The 13,725-nt window shown below is 48.3% G+C and overlaps 1 long non-coding RNA gene across 1 annotated transcript; it reads right to left on the bottom strand.

Annotated features, from left to right (window-relative positions):
• Nucleotides 1-1,380: 1,380 nt before the first annotated feature.
• Nucleotides 1,381-7,265, bottom strand: LOC311621965. The gene is made up of 3 exons (XR_014794915.1): nucleotides 7,147-7,265; nucleotides 2,621-2,839; nucleotides 1,381-1,447 (listed from the first exon to the last, which is right to left on the bottom strand). It is a non-coding gene; the product is annotated as an uncharacterized lncRNA (long non-coding RNA).
• Between the last annotated feature and the right edge of the window lie 6,460 nt (nucleotides 7,266-13,725).

The raw sequence follows: 13,725 nt of genomic DNA, 5'->3' as shown, positions 1-13,725 counted from the left end.
AGCATAGGAGGAATAGGTTTACTTAAAGAATGAATCCCTGCCAAAACCGGTTTGGCTCAGTGAATAGAGTGTCGGCCTGCAGACTGAAAGGTCCCAGGTTCAATTCCGGTCAAGGGTATGTACATTGGTTGCGGGCGCATCCCTGGTAGGGGGTGTGCAGGAGCCAGCTGGTCGATGTTTCTCTCTCATCGATGTTTCTAGCTCTCTACCCCTCTCCCTTCCTCTCTGTGGAAAATCAATAAAATATATTTTTAAAAATAAAATAAGAATGAATCCCTTACCAAATATATTTTATTGATTTTTCACAGAGAGGAAGGGAGAGAGATAGAGAGCTAGAAACGTCAATGAGAGAGAAACATCGACCAGCTGAGGAAGGGAGAGAGATAGAGAGCTAGAAACGTAAATGAGAGAGAAACATCGACCAGCTGCCTCTTGCACACCCCCTACCGGGGATGTGCCCGCAACCAACGTACATGCCCTTGACCGGAATCAAACCTGGGACCTTTCAGTCCGCAGACAGACGCTCTGCCGCTGAGCCAAACTGGTTTCGGCTGAATCCCTTACCTTTAGACACACAGGGAGCTCCTGGCAGAGCCTAATTAAAATCTAGGTTGTCTGATGCCCAAATCAGGACACTTCTTCCTTGGTTACTTCTACCTGTTTTCCATGACCATGCAGTTGGATGGTTGCTCACTGACCTAGACTTTGAAACACTGGGGCAGTAACAGACTTTTGCAGAAGCAGGAACCCAAGCTGCTATCTGTAAGGACAGCCTTCTACGCCTCTCCTAGGGAAGTGTTTTGATTCTGAAGGGCTTTGAAGCAAGCTGTAGGCAGCGACAGAGCAGGTGAGTCATCATCCCAGCCCACACCCGTTCCCTCACACCGTTCTCTGCCAAAGGGCCCCAGCATCTGTCAGTCTTAAGTGATAGGGGAAACGTGTGCTCTGAGCTTACTGAGGTCCCAAGGAGGGAGAGCTGCCATGGTGGCCAAAGTCTCCCTCGCCACTGGTGGTGAAAGCAGACGTGGTGGTCTTGTCTATTGGAGCAAACATAAAAGGACCCAGGGAACACAGGAAATGGCCTCAGAAAAGCTGCAGCTATGATAAAGGTCAAGGGATACAGTCCACTAGTTTTTGGGACCCATATGGACAGACAGATGTGTGGGACCTTCCACCTAAGCATCCTGTTCTCCACCGCCTGCCCTCATTGGTGTCTCTTCATTTCTCCAAATTTGAAGTGCCTCAAGGAAACCATAAGATGCCTCCACCACCCATCCCCCAAACTTCCCCAGTACATTACCTCACAGCTGAGTCTTGTTTTAAGCAAAGTCAACATGTGAAGTTGAGGGATAAATCTACACTTGACAAAACTATTTTCACCGCAAAGAACTCCTCTGATGCATTCATTCACTGGTGGCTTACAATGTGGAAGGTCCTCTGTAAGGAACTGAAGAGATACAAATACTATTACAGTATAATCCCTGCCTCAACAAAGAAAATAAGTTGCATTTCCAAATTACTGTAAATACAGGAGATAATATGATAAATCCTTTAAGGGAGGCCCGCAAAAGTGAGTCTGAGACTCTGCAGGTAGATGACTTTAGAGGGACATCATGGGGGAGGAGGAATATGAGCTGGGCTTTAGGGAATGGATCGGAAGTAGGTAAAATGGCCTTCCCACTGGAGGAAATAACATCAGCAAAGGACTGGAGGAGGAAACACAGACTATGGATGGAATCAAATGTCAGGTAAATCCACAAGGGTGGGCTGACATATTTGACATGTCCAAGCCTCAGGAACACAGGCAATCGCACAAGGCAAAGGCTCTGAATAGCAAAGGGGCAGGAGAAACACAAAGATTCAAGCAGCAGGGTTTATTCTAGGTGAGAAGTGTGCCGGGAGGGGCCTTGGAGTCAGATCAGAGTTCGAATACCAGCTCTGCTCTTAACAATGTGTAATGGTGAACAAGTCACCTTGCCGGAAGCCTTGATTTTTTTCATCTGCAGGATCCCTACTTAGTAGATCACTATGAAATAATAGATATGAAGCATCTGGCACAGTGTTGGGAACATAGCATATGATCATTAGGTTCCTTTTCCCTGCTTGAGGGGCTTGAACGACAAACAACCAACGAAGTATTTTCTGGGACACTTTAGGAAGGAAGAGGCCAATAAAAGGGGATTCTGAAGAGAGGAGATGGTAAAGGGAGAGAAAGCATGGAGAAAAGAGCTCAGTGCCTTTAAATTGAGGCTTCTGCTGTACAGCAGGCCATTTTAGGAGTGCTGGTAAAACCCTTCACCATATTAGCTGTTGGTCCATCCCTGAGGAACGCTGTGTTCCAGCGATGCAATTAGCAGAACTGAGTTTGTGGGTGGAGCAGTGAGGAGTTGAGCAGAGAAGAGAGGCAGCATCCTGAGCCCCTGCCCAGATTGTGGGGCATCGGAGATGAGGGGGTGGCTTCAGAGAGAAAATGTTTTAATTCTAAAAGCTATCCTTCACTAGGAAAACAAAGAAGTCCAAGGTTTTTTAAAAGTCAGATCTATATACCCACTCTTTTAACCTTGCATAACCTGACTTATTACAAATAAGCAGGAGAGATACCAGCAGGCCTGGGACTTACCTCTGCAGAGAGCCTCCAGACTCTACAGTTGAGCCTCTCAGCTAAGGATTTTCTGAGAAATTTAACACTGAATTCTATTTGTGTTTGTTCCTCATTCATTCATGCCACAAACATCCACAGAGAAATGACTAAACACAAGATAAGATCCCCAGACAGGCAGGTGACAGCTTTGTTGTTCAAACCTCCATTCCAAGTGGTGTGACTAGTCCATTTCTTTATCTGTTAGATGGAAAAAACAAGTTTATGGGAAGATGCAATAAGACAATGGACATATTTGGCCGAAACCGGTTTGGCTCAGTGGTAGAGCGTCGGTCTGCGGACTGAAAAGTCTCAGGTTTGATTCCGGTCAGGGGCATGTACGTTGGTTGTGGGCATATCCCCAGTAGGGGGTGTGCAAGAGGCAGCTGGTCGATGTTTCTCTCTCATCGATGTTTCTAGCTCTCTCTCTCTCTCCCTTCCTCTCTGTAAAAAATCAATAAAATATATTTTTTTAAAAAAAGACAATGGACATATTTGATACATTTTAAGCAATCAAGAAATATAAACCATGGACAACAGGGAGAGTGAGGGCATGCGTGGGGAGGGGTTTGGGATGGGAATGGGGGGATGATGACAAATATGTGACACCTTAATCAATAAAGTAAATTTTTTTAAAAAAGAAATATAGCCAAAACCGGTTTGGCTCAGTGGATAGAGCGTCGGCCTGTGGACTGAAGGGTTCGATTCTGTCAAGGGCATGTACCTTGGTTGGGAGCACATCCCCAGTGGGGGTTGTGCCAGAGGCAGCTGTTAGATGTTTCTCTCTCATCAATGTTTCTGACTTTCTATCCCTCTCCCTTCCTCTCTGTAAAAAATCAATAAAATATTTTTTAAAATTAAAATTAAAAAAGAAATAGAAACCATTATTATACTACTAGTGGCCTAGTGCATGAAATTCATGTGTGTGTGTGTGGGGGGGGGGGGGGTGTTCCCGCACCCTCTCCAACTTGGAACCTCTCAAAGGATGTCCTACTGCCACTTTACACGGATTGGGCCTAAACCAGCAGTCAGACATCCCTCTCACAATCAGGATTGTTGGCTTCAGCTGCTCACCTGATTGCCCCTAACCACTCTGCCTGCCGACCTGCTCACCCCTAAATGCCCCCCGCAGCCTGCTCAACCTCAACTGCCCCCGATGGCCTGCTTACCCCCAACGGCCCCATTCCCACCAGCCTGATCATCCCCTACTGCCATCCCATCCTGGCCATATCCCCCCCTGGTGACCCAAGCTCCCAGCTCCTCCTTTTTTGTTTTTTTTGTTTTTTTAGGGCCTCCTTGAGCGGAGGCCAGGGCTGGCTAGAAGCAAGTATCTGGGATTTATTTATCTTCTATAATTGAAACTTTGTAGCCTTAAGCAGAGGCCAGGGCCGGGCAGGGAGGGTGGGAAGCTTGGCTTCCTCCATCACTGAGGAAACCCAAGCCTCCTGCTCACTCCAGCTCCTTGGCCATTACCATCTTGGTTGGGTTAATTTGCATAGTCACTCCTGATTGGCTGGTGGGCATGGTGGAGATATGGTCAGTTTGCATGTTTCTCTTTTATTAGTGTAGACAAGTAAGATTGAGTGTTATGCTAAATATCTCTCATTTGTCCTTCCAAGTACAGTCTTCATTTTCCACACTGTGCTGTGCTCTAGAATTCACATATATGGACTAATCAAGGCTCCCTTGCCCTCTGACTTCTCATTGGGCTTGGTCCCTGGAGAGCCTGGACAGATCTGAAGGGAGAAAGAGAAGTTTTTATAGTCTCAACTGCATTCCTGAGCCCTTTGATCCAAAGTCTCAGCTCTAGAGAGATGACCCTCCCCCTTCCAGTCTCTCTGCCTCAGATGGTGAGATCCCTTTGTTACTGGCACCAGAATATTTCGCTACCCATATTGCTTCCCTACATCTTGCCTCAACTTATCCAACTGAAATGTGCCATCTGTTTTTTGCTGGCCCCTTAATTTACATGGTATATTAAGGAGAATAACAACAGGCCTAGGAATCAGGAGACATGAATTCAAGTCCCAACTCTGCCACAAGCTGGCTCTATGACCCCGGGCCAATCTCTTTCCTTTTCTAAGCCTCGGCCTCTCGTGTAAAAAGAACCACATGGCTCTTTTGTGCTACAATTCCCTGCCACTACTGAGTGTGCTGTGAAGTTAAACCCAGGAAAGGGATGCTTATCCTATCTAATAAAAGAGTAATATGCAAATTAACCATCACTCCATGACAAAATGACGACCCTCATAGCCACAAGATGGTGGCACCCAGTCCCCTCAGCCCCGCTGCTGGAGTGTCTGGACCTGTCTTCCCGAGGGGGTAGATCCAGCCTTCCTGCTCCACTGCTCCTGCAGCAGTTGGGCCAGTCAGCCCCACTCGGGTTCACACGGACCAAGCAGCGGGCAGACAGAGCCAGGACAGCGTTGCGGGAACCTCCAGAGGGGGCGGATCCAGCCTTCCTGCTTCACCAGTGCAGCAGCAGCTGTTGGGCCCGTCAGCCCCACGCCAGGGTTCACGGGGACCAGGTGGGGAAGCTGGATCTGCCCCCAGACACAACAGACAGAGCCCGGACATCAGGGCTTGGGGGCTTCTTTCGCAGGGTGATGACTCAGGCCCGGCAGCAGAACCTGGACAGCAGGGCACAGGGGCTTCCTTAGTGTGTCAGAGTCGGCGAAGCCCCCAGGCCTGGCAGACAGAGCACACTGCAGGGCACTGGGGCTTCCTTCGCATGGCGGAGACAGGCAGAGAGCAGACAGCAGGGCATGGGGGCTTCATCTCCATGGCTGTAGCGAAACCCCCAGGTCTCACAGAGAGCAGAGAACCACAGGAGTGGGCCTGAGCCATCAGTAGGACATCCCCTGAGAGCTCCTGGATTGTAGAGGGTGCAGATTGAGCTGAGGGACCCCTGTGCACAAATTTCGTGCACCAGGCCTCTATTCCTATATAATAAAAGGGTAACCTGCAAATCGACTAAACAGTGGAACGACTGGTTGCTATGATGCACACTGACCACCAGGGGGGCAGATGCTCAACTCAGCAGCTGCCCCTGATGGTCAATGCGCACCCACAGAGGGAGCGGCACTCAGTCAGAAGCCAAACTCACAGCTGGCGAGCACAGTGGCAGTGCTAAGGATGTCTGCCTGCCTGCTTTGGGGGAGCAGGCCTAAGCCATCAGTTGGACATCCCCCAAAGACCCTCAGACTGCAAGAGGGCACAGGCCTGGCTGAGGGAACCCTCAGTGTACGGATCTCATGCATTGGGCTTCTAGTAAGGGAATAAAGCTTCTCAGTGCAGAGAGCAAGTTAGCCAACCAAGCAGCTTTCCCCAAGCCCCACATCAGCTCATTCTTTCCCCAAGTCCTACATCAGGAATTACCTAACACCCTTCCAAGAATTTTCCTTTTCCTCATGCCACCAGGGTATAAAGGTCCCTTCCTGGGTCCTAGTATGGGAGCTGGGCATGGGAGAGGGGAGTCCAAGCAGGGAAACAGGTACACAAGTACTTGATGCCAGTGCTTCCTCCACAGGGCTACAAGGGGCAACGATGCCATCTCACAGTGGTGAGCAGAGAAGAGGGAGCCACTAAATCAGCCTCCTGTCAGAAGACACCAAACACCCTGGACTGATATCCCTGTCGCTGGGTATGTTTCGAATGGAGGTTAAGACCGTTTGATGAGATATTACAGAACCTCTGAAGTGCTTTTTAGCTCCTGCAATGAGTGACTCAGGGAATTCCAGGGGCCACAAGAAAGACATTCTAGTGAGACTATCACCCTTCCTGTCCCCATAAATTTATCTGGAGTTTCGGCTGCCTAAGTGCTTTCCCACCTACTGGTACCCAGAAGTAGGCAAAAGTGGGCAAGGTAAGGCTGGGTTTCTGTCCTAAAGAGCAGAATAGAATTAGGGACATAGAAAGGGAGTGGACTGACAATTCTCAGAGGGAAGGGAGTCTGAGGAGTGCGGGAAGAGATTGGACAAAAATCTTACACCTATGGATGAAGACAGTGGCCAGGGGTAAGGGCATGGGTGGGGTGGGGAATCAAGTGGAGAGGAGCTATGGGGTGAGGGGAGGGAGAAAGAGGAACACCTGTAATAATCTGAACAATAAAGATTTGTGTGTTTTTAAAAAAAAAAAAAAAAAAAAAAAAACAGACCCAGAGTCAGAGAAGCAGCGATCAGACTGTCAAACCTCAGAGGGAAGGTAGGGGATGGTGGGGGTAAGGAGAGATCAACCAAATGACTTGTGTGCATGCCTATAAGCCTAACCAGTGGTCATTGACAACAGGGGGGTGAGGGTATATGTGGGGAGGGGTTTGGGATGGGAATGAGGGGATGAGAACAATTATGTGATACCATGATCAATAAAGAAATTTTAAAAATAAATAAAAATAAAATTTTTTAAAAGAGCAGAAGGGGAGGGCAGTTTGTATTCAAGTTTCTCTGAGTTTCTGAAAGGTTAAGGGAGGTGGTGGGGTAATCTCTTCAGAGTCTCAGTTCCTGTTTTACCTGAGGGCTGGCCGCAGGAGAAACCACAACACAACCACCACCAGCCCCGATCTGTCTCGGGCATTCTTCACGTTCCTCAAATGCCTCCAGAGATCGGTGACCTCACACCACCGCCGCGAGCGAGCTCCAGACCCCGCCCGGCCCAAATCAAAACTTCCCACACCCTCCGCGGGTTCCGCAGCGAGCGGCGCCCGGAGCGGCAGGGGAGCGGCGGGCCCACCGGCGGCCGGCCTTCGCGGCGCCTCCGCCCCGGGGGGCGGTGAAGACCGAGGGGGCGAGGCTCGCGAGCCCCGCGGGAAGGGAACCCCCGGGAAGGGAACCCCCGGGCTCAGCCAGCCCCGCCGCCCTCGCTCCGCGGTGCTGAGGCCCCGCCCACCCCGCTCAGCCGAGCCCGCGCGCCGGGAGCACCGCCGCGAGTCTGCGCATGCGTGAGCGCCTGCGCGTGACTCGGAGGCGCGCGGCCGGCCGGGGCCGCGAGTGGAGGCGCATGCGCAGCGTGGGCTCCGGCCAGACCCTGGGGCACTCGGTGCGAGTGCCGGTGCCGCCGCTTGATGGGTCCGCAGGATCGCGCTGATGAGCCCCCCTCAGAACTAGCCAATGTGTGCACGAGGAGGCGGGTTTGAGGGACGAGTCCAAATTCGGCCAGGCTCCCGGCTCCCCTACCCTCACGACTCTGACAGAGAACAGCCCAGCATAGAACCTGTTTCCCCTCGAAAGCGGGAAGGCCGGGGAAGGCCGAGGTCCTGCAGCCGCTGTGAGGACGCGGGCCGGGCGGCGCTGGGAGGAGCCCGAGCCCGCAGGACTTTTGCAGAAGGAGTAGGGCGGGAGCAGCCCCGCGTCCTCCTCGGGCCCTGGGCGCACACTCTGCGTATCCGTGTGCCCGCTGTCCCTGGTCCTCTGGGATGGAGGGACCGAAATGTCACAGGGTCCAGAGAAGAGACACAGATTCGGGTCTGCCCAGGGCTGGTGGGCATCCAGGGCCCATCCGTAGGGCCAGACTGATAGGGGGCTCCAGCAGCAGTTGGTTCCCAGGAGCGGGCAGGACAGAAATCTAGGGCCCCCTAGCCCAGCAGGCCGGGGATCTGGGACCGGAGGGGCCCTGCCCACCTGATACTGTCAATGTTGCCAAAATAGGCTCCCTGACCTCAAGCCCTCACCTCTCCAGCCAAACCCAGGGCTGCCGGATCTTCCCTGCTTCTCCATGGCACCCTCCTTTCCGAAATTTGCAGTGGCCTGGAGCCCAGACCCCTTGGGCTTCCATTTAAAGGCTGGTTTTCCCCCACTTACCGCATCTCACCTTGATTCCTCAACCGCCACACAACAGATACCTTCCTTTCTCCCAGCCTAGGGCCTGGATCTTTCCCAGGATCCAACCCCCTGACCCCTGACCTTCCAAACCTGCCCATCCTACAAAGGGTAGCTAGAATTCCACTCTTCCCAAGCTTGGTGACCCCTTGTTGGCGCAGGAGTCTCAGAAGAGCCGGATGTTGTGCAAGTGAATTCTCCCCCACAAAGAGAATCTATTAACTGTTTAAATAAATTTAACAGCCTGTATGCATTGGTCAGACTTTTCAGATAATTACATTTGCAAATGAGAGAGAAAACCCCCTGTAAGACCATGTATCCCGATTTATGATTTGGAAGATGTGGTCACTTTATCCCTGAAGACTTCCCTCCCTAATTATTCCAGTTCTATGCCTGGTATTCCTAACTCAATGGTTAGGAGCAGGGATTACCGTTGAATAATATGTCAAATTCCAAATCTTTTGAAGTCAATGGGTGGGGGGGGGGGGGGGTCTAGAAGTTTGACAAAAATGGAAATATATCCATAACATACTTTTGCACTCTTCACAAATACAAAATCACTCTTTTTAGTGTGTCAGAAAAATGTGCTGGTCTAGGCTCCAGTTTAACACAAATCAATGTGATTGAACATAGCAGAAATAGTGAAATGGGTAGAAATTTGTCCTTTTAGTTTGATTTGTCATGTACCAGCTGAATGAACTTTAACAATTTCTCTGGAGATTTGCTTTCCTCCTGTTTAATTTGGATTTGGGATTTGGGGATAATATATATATTTTATAAGATGATTATGGTGAAATAGAGTTAAATGGGTGTTTTTGTTGTTGTTTTCAATTTTAAGTATTTTTTTGTTCAGGAAATAATCCTCAGTAACATTTCTAAAGAAAATTACTTTTAAATGGTTTAAACTTTGTTGCTAACAAGCTTTAAGGTGCTGAGTGACTATTTTAAAAATTAGGCACTGTCCAAATTTTAGGCACTGTTCTGAATTTTTTCCACTTTGGGATCAGGGAGGCCAGTGTCACCTAATGTGACCCTAAGCAAGTAACCTAGCATAACCTATAGGGTGAGTCAGGCAGCAGCTAGGATTTTGACTCTACCACTTACATATGCCATCATCTCAACCACTCTGACCATCAGTCTCCTCATCAGTAAAATATGAAAAATAGTCATAACTTGTTCTGAATGCTTTCTGTGGGCTGTGTACTATTTCAAGCATGTTGCATATATTAGGTCATTTAATCCTGACAACTCCAGGAGAGGACTATAAATATCTCCACTTTATGAAGGAGGAAACTAAAGCACAGAGAAGATAAGACATTTGTCTAGTGGAAACCAGTTTGGCTCAATGGATAGAACATTGGCCTGTGGCCAGGGTTTGATTCCAGTCAAGGGCATGAACCTTGGTTGCAGGCACATCCCCAGTAGGGGGTGTGCAAGAGGCACCTGATCGATGTTTCTCTTTCATTGATGTTTCTAACTCTCTATTCCTCTTCTTCCTCTCTGTAAAAAATCAATAATATATATATATATATATATATATATATATATATATATATATATATATATATTTTTTTTTTTTTTTTTTTTTTAAGTGGAGCAAATAATCTGTTAAAAAAAAAAAAAAAAAAAAAAAAAAAAAGCCAAAACCGGTTAGGCTCAGTGGATAGAGAGTCAGCCTGCAGACTGAAAGGTCCCCGGTTCGATTCCGGTCAAGGGCATGTACCTTGGTTGTGGGCATATCCACAGTGGGGGGTGTGCAAGAGGCAGCTGATCGATGATTCTCATCAATGTTTCTAACTCTCTATGCCTCTCACTTCCTCTCTGTAAAAAAATCAATAAAATATATACATATATTTATGAAGACATTTGTCTAAGGCTGCCCAGCTAGTAAGTGTGGAGCCCAGGCTGAATCCCAAGCAATGTGACCCCAGAGTCTGTGCTCTAGTCAGTACTGGACTGGATGGCCTCTTCCTGTGGGGTTCTTGAAGGACTGAATGAAATAATATACATAAAGCACTCAGCTTGTGGCCTAGGGCACAACTATTAAAAGTATCCCATTATCTTAAGGTATAAGTGTGATAATGTCTCTACGCCTACAGCCCAGTTCCTGGCACAGAGGAATACTCTAGAAACTGATTCCCTTCCCCATTGACATTATGTGAAAACAGAGAACATGTTCCACAGTGCAGGCAGACATTTAAAAATGCTCATTTGGCCCTAGCCGGTTTGGCTCAGTGGATAGAGCATCAACTTGCCAACTGAAAGGTCCCAAGTTCGATTCCAGTCAAGGGCACATGCCCAGGTTGTGGGCTTGATCCCCAGTGGGGGATTTGCAGGAGGCAGCTGATCCATGATTCTCTCTCATCATGGATGTTTCTATCGTTCCCTCTTCCATCCTCTCTGAAACCAATTTAAAAAAAATATATACTGTTTAAAAAATGCTCAGTTATGCATATTATTTTATCCTAGGAAGAGATGTGGGTACAGGGAATTCCCAAGAATCTGTTGAATACACCTTGGCTACAGGCATATTTATGTCTCTACTCTCATTTACTTTTTTTCTTATACTTCCTTTTTTATTGTCTCTATGTTCTTCTTAAGCAGGGGTGGGGAACATCTGGCCCGAGGGCCGACTAAGGCCTGTGAAGTCATTTGGTCTGGCCCTGCCAACGCATCAGGGGTGAATTAATTGACCAAATGTCGCAGGCTAATTTTTAAGTGGATAATTTTGTATGGCCTGAAAATGATGTTATAAATATACAAATGGCCTTGGGCAGAAAAAAAAAAGTTCTCCACTTCTAAAGAAAAGGTTTCCCTTGATTGGGAAAAGCCTCAGCCTAATGCTGAGGAACATGGAATTGGCATGAAATGTTGCCAGGACTTGTGAGTTTCTGAAGGCTCTAACTTTCACCCAGTTGCCAGGAGTAGAATCCAACTCCTGCAAAGCCCAGGGTCTGGCAGAATGTCCTTTATGGCTAAAATTTTCCTGGGTCTTCACACTGGGTTGGGCTTTGGGTTCACTCCACTCACACATGTTCCCCTAATCTGTTCCCACATCGTTCATACAATTACTTCTTCTCAGCTATGCCACCCACCACCCCAGACATACCTGTTCCTCTGGACCCTCTCCACACAAGATGCAATGCACAGACCCCGTCTTTACCCCCTCCCCCCCAAAAAAAACACTTATTCTTTCTTTCATTCCACATATGTGATGTGTCTTACGTGCCAGGCACTGTGCTAGGTATCGGGGCATCGTTTGGCCACAAAAACTCACATACACATCTGTTTGTCCACACACAGACATTACATGAAGGTACCTGCACGCCCCTTATACATATAACCACATGCAACCCCCATATATGCAAAGGGTACATACACATACCTGTAAAAACACTCTCCATTCAGCCCCTCACATCACTGGCCTATGTTTAGAATGGTCTTTGATTTTGCTTCCTCCATTTTGTGTTTACTTACCTTTCATCTTAATGGCAGATTTAACCTAAAGGTGGTAAGGTGTGAGGCTTGTGAAATAGTCCAGTTTTTATCACTCCAGCAGTTTCTGGCTTGTTACGTTTACCTTCAAAACCGATCTCACCTACCTTCCCTTTTCCAGGGAAAAGCTCCTTATTTCTCCCAGTTTTGGGGAAATGCTGGTTGCAGTCATGGGTGGGAGAAGTGGCCTGGGGCAGGGGTGGGTAGGCAGCAGTAGCCTTAGGTCAGCTTGCTCGGTTGCTCAGACCCTGGACCCTAATCAAGAGGAGAGGGAGGGAGAGGGAGGAAATGAACTGCATTGCCCTATTCATCAGGCCCTGAGATCAGCCCCTTCTGACAGGAAAACCCAGAGCAGGTAGCCAAGCCACTGAATCCCGCATCTTCCCTGGCCTGGCAGTCCAACCTCCCGCCAACTCCGAGGACCCCGTTCTTGTCCTTTAAGAAACATGCTCTCACCTGGCCAGCATGTCTGGCTGGTTGAGCATCAACCTATGAACCAGGAGGTCGTGGTTTGATCCCTGATGAGGGGCATGAAGGAGGCAGCTGATCAATGATTCTCTCTCATTATTGATGTTATCCCCATCTCTCTTCCTCTCTGAAATCAATAAAAACATATAAAGAAACATGTTCTCAAATGTGTTGGGGGGGGGGGGGGAAGAGGGGAACTTTTGCTCTGAAGGGCACAGGCTTGGGGAGACATGGACAGGTTCAGGTTTCTTTAAAGACAAGAATAGGCAGGAGGCCCAGGCTATGTATGCTATGGGGCACCACTTCCTGTAGAAGCCACGGGAGATGCCTTCCTTACATTCAGGGCAGACCTTTGGGCTCCTCCACCAGAGCCTTCAGGCACCCAGTGGGCAGCTATGTGGCTGAGGGCGTGGATCACACGCCTCTGAGAGAGACTGAGGTAGATTTCAATAGTTCCTATGAATGGGCTCCTGCCGCAGAAGCAGGCAGAATGACAATTTCAGGGAAGTGCTTCTTCAAGTCTACCATTAGACTATAGCAGGCCTTAGGGAACTGGTCATCTTTGACACTGGGAGGCTAGGAGAAGGAAGCTTGAAAAGAAGACAGGGAGGGGTAAGGAGATGCAATTATAAGTTTTCAATCTATCCCCAAGAAACTTAAAAATTGGTACATGGGAATGAGAGCAGACAGGAGGAATGAATAGGTGGAGCACATGTGAAACTATTCTGTATGACACTATCATGGTGGGTACATGTCATTATATATTTGTTCAAACCCACAGAATGTACACCACCAAGAGTGAACCCCAGCCGGGACCGGTTTCGCTCAGTGGATAGAGCGTCGGCCTGCGGACTGAAGGGTCCCAGGTTCGATTCCGGGCAAGGGCATGTACCTTGGTTGCGAGCACATCCCCAGTGGGGGGGGTGCAGAAGGCGGCTGATCGATGATTCTCTCTCGTCGATGTTTCTAACTCTCTATCCCTCTCTCTCCTTTCTGTGAAAATCAATAAAATATATTAAAAAAAAAAAAAAAGAGTGAACCCCAATGTAAACTACAAACTTTGGGTGCCTATGACAGGTCAATGTAGGTCCATCAATTGTAACAAAATTCATTACTCTGTGGGGGTGTTGATCGTGAAGGAAGGGATTCGTGTTGCGGGAGGAGTATATAGGAAATCTCCTTCCTTACTCTTCAATTTTGCTGTGAACCTAAAACTCTAAAAAACAGTCTTAATAAAAATTAGTATACTCTACTAGATCTAAAGGAAGATAAAGAGGTTGAACTGGTTGGATACAATCAAAGTACAATGTG

Source organism: Pipistrellus hanaki (assembly GCF_964339955.1).
Source record: "Pipistrellus hanaki genome assembly, chromosome: 4".
In the NCBI taxonomy this organism is placed as follows: Eukaryota; Metazoa; Chordata; class Mammalia; order Chiroptera; family Vespertilionidae; genus Pipistrellus; species Pipistrellus hanaki.
The sequence above is the reverse complement of the archived record's forward strand: the minus strand, read 5'-3'. Positions and strand labels throughout refer to the sequence as shown.